The 6,861-nt window shown below is 40.5% G+C and overlaps 1 long non-coding RNA gene across 1 annotated transcript in view; it reads right to left on the reverse strand.

Moving 5' to 3' along the window:
* Positions 1-6,861, reverse strand: part of LOC128247317 (uncharacterized) — a 42,560-nt gene that overhangs the window by 34,067 nt on the left and 1,632 nt on the right. The window contains exon 2 of the long non-coding RNA XR_008263697.1: positions 793-965. This is a non-coding gene — a long non-coding RNA (uncharacterized LOC128247317). The remainder of the gene's footprint in view (positions 1-792; positions 966-6,861) is intronic.

Raw genomic sequence — 6,861 nt, forward strand, 5'->3', positions numbered from 1 at the left:
TCCTATTTCTCTAAACTGCCACGTTAGTTTGGCAATAAATATTAATACCCAGTACTGCTGCTGTATCTCTCCTTTAGAGAGATTTAGAAATTATAACATTTCTATTTTTGAAAATCAGTGAATGTGTTTCACTGAATATATATAAATAAAACCTTTGAACAGACAGTCAACAGTGATGCCTGCTGGACTCAGCTGCTCCACACACACTCAGAAACTCACCTATACTATAGGTACTAGCAGTGTAGCCCGGCGTTGCCCGAGAAATTTAATTGATTTTAGTAATACTTGAAATCGACGTCATTGCGTTCTTCTCGTACTGATGCATAAATACCTTACATATAAAACGGGTGAATGTTGCAGAAAAATGTATCTTTTCCTGAATTTTTTAACATATTTCGCTTTCGTAAATCATCATTCCTCTTTTGAAAGTTGAAGAAATTCCGAGATGATAGATGTCTGCATTATGTGTGGTCACCTTTCAGCCAAACTGAAGCATACTTACCCTGCCCAATTCGATCCTGCTTGACAAATCAATGACTTTGAAATCGCCCTTTTGAATACTACATCCATCTGCCATGCAGTAATAATGAGACTATGAAATTCAGTTGTTCTGCATAATAGTTAGACACCAAAAATTGTAATCTTTACCTAATTTCTCGTACTTATCGTGTAAAACATCTGTACGAATGTGGTTTGAGAACGGTCATTTCAGAGACCAACGTAATGTAAAGACAGGTTAAACATTTATGAATTAATTTGAAAAAAGCTAATGAAAGATATACAAAAACTTACATTGGTAAAGTCGACAGCAGTTGGTAATAATCACTGGTGCAATACCTCATTGTAGACAATGCTTTTTGTTTTTCCATTTAGAGTGTACGCGAAAAGACTGTCCTTGCTCTCCACTCTTGAACATCCCACGTAGAGTTGGCCGTGTGAAAAACATGATTCTTCCAAGTATAGTCCTGAAACCGAAAGCGTCTGCCCCTGTGATTTGTTGATCGACATTGCAAAACTGGTGCGAATGGGAAATTGAAGTCGTCTAAATGTAAAGGGGATATCAGCATCGGACGGAGTAAGTGGAATTCTGGGAATAAAAACATCTCCTGTTCCACACCCTGATATAATGGTTGCTTCAAGGACATTTTGCATGGCTTTCTTTATCACAAGACGTGTACCATTGCAGAGTGTTGTTGGGTTTAGATTCCTAAGAAGCATAACAGGTGTTCCAACTTTCAGCCTAAGTTTATGAGGTGGCATTCCCGGAGGTTCAAGTGAATTCAGGAATTCGATAGGGTAATTTACTACTTGGTCAGGGTTGGGAAAAGAATCCATAGAATTGTAGACATATAGACTACCAGGAATGACTTGCAGCAGCTGGTCATTTATTGCGTTGACCAAAGTGTTTTTTTTTGGGCTAAAATAGCTCTTTCGCATAACCACTTAATGTCGCGATAGTTTTCATGTAGCCTGGGGAAGACTTCTGTTGTGAGCTTTTCTACTGTACTGATAGGTGTACAAATGGAGGATATTAAAATTTGTCCATCTGCATCGAGCATTAGTTTTCCATCTCCAAGCGATAAAACATTTGAAGCGAATTGCACTGCTTGTTGGTCATTATGCAGTTTCGCTCGTATATTCGTCGTGAGAGTGAGTGTTGTTACATGTTGCCATGACAAAGATGATTTGAGGCATGCACTGACTTTGTCAGCCCTGGTCCCTTTGGGAATGACAGGAAGTGTCTGACGAAAGTCGCCAGAAAGAAGATGCGTTATACCTCCCATAGGAGTTGAGCAATCCCTGATGTCTTGGATTATAGTGTTGAGGGCTTCTAGAGCTCGTCTGTGGGCCATAGGGCATTCATCTCACATGGTGAGCTGGCACTTCTGCAAAAGCATGCCTTTTTCAGACGTTTTGGTGATGTTGCAGGAGGGGCTTTCAGATTTCGCTAAGTGTAAGGGCAGCTTAAAGGCAGAATGAGCAGTCCTGCCGTCAGGTAGGAGAATTGCAGCAGTACCGGAGGATGCCACTGCCAATGCAATGACTTTATTCAGCCTCACCTTTGAAAGAAGCTTAATAAGGAAGGTTTTTTCCTGTGCGTGCAGGTGCATCTAGGAAAAAAATCACGCCTTTCTGGTTCTGAACATTTCCGAAAACTGTGTTTATAATTTGTTGCTGTTCTGGTTGGAGCTTCGGCTCAATTTCGTGTATGAATTGGGCAAGAGTGTCAGCATTGTAGGACATTTCACGAATGAGCTCGGTTGATGTAAAATTCGATTCGTCACGAAGAGTTGCGGGCAGTCCGTACACTTGCAAAGTGGTTTCACCCAATAAAGCGATCTTGTTTTCTATATCAATCAAAGCGCAGTTGTAGATGTGATCATTGGCAGAATTAATTTCGGGAACTTGCCTTTTTTGAAGTTGGTAATAATCTTCAGCAAGCTCATTTCTATACCTAAGCCACAGAGAGACCGGGTCTGATACCTCGCAAATATGCAAAAGAATGGCAAAGTGGGCTCTGAGACTTTTAGGAGAGCGCGAATTGGCAGCTTCAGCAAGAGTTGCATCCCACTTTGAATTGTCCTCGAGCAGGTCATGTCTTAGGCATGCCTCCCTGAAGGTGGAACAGATCTCGCCGTTCACGGTTTTCAGGTGTTGGAATGATTTAGGGCCCCTGACTTCATGAAGGATCAAGCGAAGGTAAAAGCACTCCTGTTGACTTGGGTGAACGGTATATACCCTGCCGAGGCAAGTGTCAAACTTCACAGTCGGGAAGCCATCAACCTGCCTGCCTATCCTCCATCGCTGCCATGTATTGTTGCTCTAAGTGTAGTATGATGGTACTTGATGGTAGAGCAACGTTTCAGCAAATGTATCTACGTTATATAGCTTGAAAAAGGCAGTTAGGGTAGTGTCTTTAGGGTATTCGACAACAATTGCAGCAGTTGAAGGCGTGAAGTAAATGCGTTGACCATTCTTAGGGTGGATTGCGAGCTGTTGAATAGGCGGATGCCTTTGATGTAAAGGAAAACCGAAAATTCTCCAGAATGCTTCATTGCTGCTTATCTATCTGCCGACTTGGTATTGTGCTACCTCGTCCCGGTTACCATTTTGCTGCAGAGAGAACGTAGCCGCATCTGTCCCTTTATTTATATATTTGCAGACGTATTTGATTGAACTGCAAAACTCTACGTTGATTTGAGCGTTAAACGCTTTGGACAAAAGCGGGCAAAATGGCATGATCCACCTGTTGTCTACTTCGTGGTGCCCTACCTTAACCGTGAGCCCACCGTCTTCAGGACGCCTTCGCCTGTATAGCGGGTAGCTATCGTTGCCCATCTGAGTATGAAGCTAGAACTTCTTGGGAAACCCTTTCGTGCATTTCGAATCTCTGAAGCATGGTGAATGGATGTTAAATCCATACCCACAAGGTCCATGAACAATGTTTGAGCATACTATCTGAAAAAGATCTGGGTCTACCGCTGGATCAGGCAGTTCTGCTGATATCAGGCTGTCTATTTTGTTTGAATTGATTTTTGAGGACAACCATAACAGAATATGGGCGTGCGGAAGACCTCTTTTCTGCCACTCGACAGTATACATGTCGCATTTAACACTCCCGAATATCTGTCCTATCTTGATCAAATCCATGAGTTTCTGTAGCTTCAACTGAAAAACTCGTGCAAGAAGATCATGCCTATCAGCAGGCCTCTGACCGTTTAATAGTTCAATTTCAATTTCAATCCACTTGGGGTTGCAAGTAAAGGTTATGAATAAATCCGGGCGACCAAAATGACGTACAAACGTCATAGCATCTTGCGTTCTCTCATGCATATACTGCGGACCCCCGGTAAATGTAGATGGTAAAATGCAGACCTGTCCAATATCTTGAGGCGCGACGTCATTGATTATGCCATCCCGAAGGTGGATATAATTCTCAGACCTTAGCTTTTTTTTGATTACGGCGAATGAAACGCAACCTTTCAGACTCCATCTTGGCGTAGATATCCACAACAAATTGATGGAACAGGTCACGTGAACAATGGAGATGATTCATTGAGTTTCCTCGAGTCATTAGACGATATGAATAGAATTCCATGCATGAAACGTTTTTGCTGGTACATTCGTCTAGTCTTTGTGAATGATGTTGTGGAATACCGAAATGATACCCATTCTCACCGTAAACGAATAGCAAGGGGTACTGGAGCGCATCGTATGCCCTATGAGATTCGTGTATTCGTTGGATGCTGTTATCGCGGCATGACAAAACAATATCCCTTGGATTAGAGGGTTCACCTTGAAGAACAATGGCAACTTCATTGCAAGATGGTTGATTATACCGGCCTGCATGCTCACCAAATGGACGTTTATCAGCATGTATGACAACATTAAAATTGGGGCCTGACGCTATCTCTAAAGCATACTTGAAACTCTTAACATAACTATTTGTTTCATGAAGCATTTCCTGTAGCTGAAATATCAGTTGGAAGTTAGTCCCAGGTGATATGTTATTTCGTTTTAGTGCCTGTTCTTGGTAGCTGCAAACGAAGTATAGTTAAAAGAAACTGCGACTCCTGTAATGCATCATGTTGAAGAGGTCCTATCCTGTGGTAAACCTGACCCTGAACTTTGAATGTAGGCATGAATCCATCCTCTCGGATGATATTGGCACCGAAAGAGGTCATTTGAAACGCACAGTTATACTTTCTTATGTTGCGTAGGAAGTATCTTGAATCAGTTGTTGTTCCCTCAAGAAGCTCCTGCAGTGGTTGTGGGGGATCCTCCAGCGTAGGTAATTTGACTTTTTCATCTGAACAGCACATTGCAGTAGGTTCTCCTGGCCACTTATTTGCAGAACAGAATGAGCAAATAACTCTCATATCGGAAATGGAGATTTCAGGGTAGGATGAATAATCGATGTTTGGATTATAATCGAACGCCTGTAATAACCATCTGGAACTGCATGGTTTCATTACACCTTTGCGAAGACTTTTACGACGGGCGATGGTGTTCAAGCGGTCACGTCTCACTTCCAGGGGCTCGAAAGCTCTTGCAGCAGCAGTTGAAGAAGCATGAACAGCAAGGCGAAGGGCTCGATGTTCATCATCTTCAGAAGTGGCAGCAGTTGAAGCAGCGTTTCTTGCTCTTGAGTCTCAGCAGCTTCTTGAGGCAGTGGTGGAAGAAGCAGTATTTGCTCGACAAAGTGTTAGCTGCTCTTGAGTCTCAGAACCTCATGAGGCAGTAGTTGAAGCAGCGTTTCTTGCTTGACGCAGGGTTCGTTGGTCTGGAGTCTCAGCAGATCTTGATGCAGCAGTTGAAGTAGCGTTTCTTGCTAGACGAAGGGTTCGTTGGTCTGGAGTCTCAGCAGCTCATTCAGCGGCTCTTAAAGAAGCGATTCTGGAATATCTTTTTAAAACCGATTCTTTCATTCCCCAGCAAACTCTCTTCTTTGGTGGCATTTCGTAAGAAATGTGATAAACAAAATAAGAGCAACGTATGGTTTTGGAATGAAAAACACCTAATGACAGGGTGGCTAGTTACGAAAGTTGGAAATAGAACCTGCTCATGTGTATTTCAGGCCGATATTATGTTTTGTTTGGCAGCGTTTATATAGTTCTTTTGGGAAGTTAAGAGGAATATATAAACAGAAAATGTATTTGTAATTGAATGCGTGTTAGTAAAATTTCAGTAAACGTCTCACCTTGAAACCAGGATATATAAATATTTACATTTAGCTGGACACTTAGTAAACCATTAGCATGTTGTTTACATAGAATTACTATAACGTAGGTTATCTCCCTTTTGTTTATGTAGAATATCGTGGTTAATTTCCAAACAGAAGAAAATGCCGAAATTGACCCATTTTAGCAAAGTTGTGAATAGAACCTGCTCATATGTATTTCAGGCCCATATTATGTTTTGTAGTTGAAACATATAAATACTAATTAAGCATCCATTGATATTGGTAGGGTTTTTTTTTCTAGTTCATGTGTATTTCGTTAGTAAATGGGGTATATTAAAAAATACATAAAATGGCACTTTCCAAATAATGGAAACCTTCTTAAAATTTTTGTCTGGAATGTTATTATTGGTTATTGGTAAACCTCTCACCTTGAAAGCAGGATATGTAAACTATTAGTATCTGTTTGACATTGATTTGCTGTAACGTAGGTTATCTCCCTTATGTTTATGTAAAATGTCGTGCTGAATTCCCCAAAATAAAAAGAAAATGCCAAAATTGACCCATATTGAAGAAAAAAATGAAAAAATAAATGGCCGATTCCGGGCATTTTCGACCATGAGAAATCCATTGTTGCGAGTTCCAGATTGCTATCTTGTAAGATGTGAATTTCTATAGAAGCAACACACACACACACTCACAAACTCACCTATACAATATGTACTGATACTGATAATTGGAAAACGAAGTTTCGTAACATTGTTTACAAAATAATAGGGGAGCAGTAAAAAGAGGAAATTTAAAAAATATGTTATCTCTGTCGCGCTCTCTCTCTCTTTGCACCGTCGCTAGAAGGGGACTTAACTCATGTTTGCAAATAACGGTGACTTTAAAATTGTTAGAATTTATGGTTTAAAATTATTTTTAATGCAAAAATTCACGTGTTAGGAAGCAACCAAAAAAAAAAAATCAAATGGCCAATTCCGGGCATTTTCGACAATGAGGAATCCATTGGTGCGACTCCCAGATTGCTATCTTGTAAGGTGTGGATTTCTATAGATGCAACTCACACACACACTCACAAACTCACCTATACTATAGGTATAGATAGATACGTATATGTATGTATGTATGTATATATATATATATATATATATATATGTATGTATGTATGTATATAT

Source organism: Octopus bimaculoides, chromosome 3 (genome assembly GCF_001194135.2).
Source record: "Octopus bimaculoides isolate UCB-OBI-ISO-001 chromosome 3, ASM119413v2, whole genome shotgun sequence".
In the NCBI taxonomy this organism is placed as follows: Eukaryota; Metazoa; Mollusca; class Cephalopoda; order Octopoda; family Octopodidae; genus Octopus; species Octopus bimaculoides.